The following is a 3,611-nucleotide window of genomic DNA, read 5'->3' on the forward strand; positions in this document are numbered from 1 at the left end:
GCGACTTCCAGCTAAAATCGAACATGGCAGACTTCACACTAGAACCGTCTGATATAACCGTGCCACAAGCTGCAATGCACCCGAACAAGATTGTGGAATCAATTAAATCCTCGGTTGGCCTCAACATACCTGAACCGGAGAAAAAAACACGGCTCAGATCAGGTACCACTCAGCACGACAGCTGTTTCTGAGAGTCCAGCCAAGCTACAGTCCACCTAGGGTCCACGTCTATCACAGATACACTTAGCCCGGACATTATACCAGTCTGGTGGTGTAACTCATGTATCAGAGAGGGCTTGTTTTGTGGCAGCTGGGAGCAAAGGTGATCCGTATGCTGTCCGGCTGCACCCAAAGGAGACCTGTCAGTGTCCATCGACGACAGTCTGTTACCATATCTTGGCTACAAAGTTATCAGTAGGTCAGCGAATAGATCAAGGCAACAAGACCATAAATCTAACAACTTTAATGAAAAATAGTCACAAACGTCAGGATAAGAAATCTGGTAGGAAGACTCCTCGTAAATTAGATGTCGATCAGTGTAACGTTGAGCCAGCCCCCGACTCGCAAGCTTCAGCAAACAGTCCACCCAGGGAAGATGCGTCAGCGCCTTCTCCGTACACTAGATTGCATTCTATCCTTAAAACGCCAACTAAGAGTCCAGTTTTTACCTCGCGTCGAAAAATATCCTTCGCCCTTTCCTGCACATCTCCAGAGAGTCAAAATGGTGTTCGGGAACTTTTTCCCTCCAATGAAAGGTACGTTTTCTGTTCTACTCTCGTTTTTTGAAGAAGTACACTGTAGTTCTTTCGTTCTTAGTACGCCAAAATTTACTCTCTCTTTTGCTGGTTGACATTTGATAACCTACTTTTGATTACCTACAATGTCATAATGACCGTTTCAGGGATGTGGCTACCGGAATTATATCTTTGTTCAAGTGATAGAGACGACCTTTTGTCCGGCGCTTGGCTGAGCTCTCGTCACATGGAAGCTGTTAACATTCTCATAAGGAAACAGTTTCCCAACATTTTCGGTCTTCAGCTAACAGAGCTTGTCCCATCCCGGAATAAACAGAAGCTGTGGATTACCCAACCCTCATTTTAAAAAGTTCCCCAGATCCCATCAGTTCAAATACACCATGATTCCAGTTCTCAATGGGTTTCATCGTTAGGTACAGACGATAAATTAGACGACTCGATTTACCTTCTTGACAGTCTCCAATGCACCCCAACCGAGAGTTTGGAAATCCAGTTAGCCCAAATATATGTTAATCAAGAACGAAATCTTCATGTTAGAATGGGGTAAGATTGCAAGTAATCATAAAACATGGGCTTGAACATCTGTAAATCATCGGCCCGTGGTGGTAATAAAATACCGAAATGTCAGTGACAATTTTCATAGTGCCTATATAGGTAGCATAAGAGTTTGATATTACTATTTATTTATCATTCAAGTCTAAGACTATGTTAGATTGGGAGAAAATATGGATGATATAGATGATCAATTCTTAATGCTATGAGCCTGTGAAGTGTTTTTCCTTTATAATGTCACATTTACTGATCCACAGGATTGTGCCTTGGTAATTCAGAAATATATGTTCACCCTTTTGGTGTCTGATATTTAATTTCATTGTATGTCCCCCTTTAAATGTTGGTTACATCAGATAATGAGTACTGTAGTTAGTTAGTTAGGTAGTTACATTTTACCATTTTGTTCCTTTGTCTTTCGGATGCGACGTAAAACCGAGGTCCATTTATGTTCAAATGTTCACTGTTCACATTTGAACATAAATGTTCATTGTGAGCTCCAGAACCCGGTTTCATTTCTTAGTCACTTCACCCATCGATTATCTCTCTCTCTCTCTCTCTCTCTCTCTCTCTATCTATCTCTCTCTCTATCTATCTCTCTCTCTCCCTGAGAGAGTGCTAATGATGCATTGCACCGTAATTCGTACGTGAAAGTACTTTTTACAAAAGTATCACACCAACCACTGCCGGTTGCTCACCTGTGTGTCAGACATAATTACTAAATGGTAACTTTCGATAAGTATCAGTTTCATAATGGCGATGAAACAGTGTAGAACTAATTTATGGAAAGTGCATAATATGAACACTTAGTGACGTTGGTTTTGTAGCTTAATCATTCTGGTGAGAACTTGTGGTCCTGGAGTTTACAGTAAAAAATATCTTTTTGGGTCAGCAGTTCCTTGTGCCTCCTCGTGGCCTGGCCTAGTAACTATTCCGGCATTCATTTCTGACCTAACAAATGCGAAATATCAAAACGCCGGAATAGGCAAAAGCAAGGAAACATAGAAAATGAAAGTCAGTTCAAACTATTATGATAGTGAGGAAAAGAGGTACGTATTTCATGTAAATATTTACATGTCATATTCAGGCAGATGTCATAGGAATTCAAGATACATGGGTTACGTTTAAGCTGCTTTTGAGAGGTCGGGCCAAGTCGGACCGAAAGTTTGTGATACTGTGCCTTTATTGAGAATGTCTAGAAAATAGGATTGACTTTAAGCAACGTGCTTGCTTCAAATACTCAATAAAGAGGTATTTAGGTAGATAGAATAGTCATGTGTAATTGTAAACACAAAACAGTACACGTGTGTTAGGTTTAAGCTGCTTTTGAGAGGTCTGACCAAGCCGGACCGAAAGCTTGTGATATTGTGTCTTTATTGAGAATGTATAGAAGAAATGGTTGACTTTAAGCAACGTATATGTTTCAAATACAACGCTTTGAAACTTTGTAAAGCCGTATTTCGGTAGATATGATACTAAACTATGGATTTAAGTAGAACTTAAGATACATCTGTGAGGCGTAGGATGCTTTTGAGAGGTCGGGCCAAGTCGGGCCGAAGAGAGACTTAACACTTTTGATTGAGGCTATGTTGAGAATGGAGAGCGAAAAGGGCTTCACTCTAATGGACCGGTTATCTTTACATGTTGCACTTGATAACATTATGAAGTATTATTTAGGTGGATATGAAGCCGGTCTATGGATTTAATTACAGGTGGAGATGCATGTTCTAGGTTTAAGCTGCTTTGGAGAGCTCGGGCCAAGCCGGGCCGAACTATTGTGGTTGAGATGATGTTTAGAGTGTGGGGAAGAGTTCATATTTTGCATGCTTTAATACTTCAGTTAGGTAGAAATGATACCACTCTAAGGATTTAAATACATTTCTACATACATGAGTTAGGTTGAAGTTGCTTTTGAGAGTTCGGACCAAGCCGAACCGAAAGCTTGTGATACTGTGTCTTTACTGGGAATGTCTAGAAAATAGGGTTGACTTTAAGCAACGTGCTTGCTTCAAATACTACGTTTTGAGACTCAACAAAGAGGTATTTAGGTAGATAGAATAGTCATCTGTCATTGTAAAGACAAAACAGTACACATGTGTTAGGTTTAAGCTGTGTTTGAGAGGTCGGGCCAAGTCGGGCCGAAGAGAGACTTACACTTTTGATTGAGGCTATGTTAGAATGGAGAGCGAAAAGGGCTTCACTTTAAGGGGCCAGTTTTCTTTACATGTTGCACTTGATAACATTATGAAGTATTATTTAGGTGGATATGAAGCCGGTCTATGGTTTTAATTACAGGTGGAGATGCAT

Source organism: Haliotis asinina, chromosome 1, assembly GCF_037392515.1.
Source record: "Haliotis asinina isolate JCU_RB_2024 chromosome 1, JCU_Hal_asi_v2, whole genome shotgun sequence".
Classification (NCBI taxonomy): Eukaryota; Metazoa; Mollusca; class Gastropoda; order Lepetellida; family Haliotidae; genus Haliotis; species Haliotis asinina.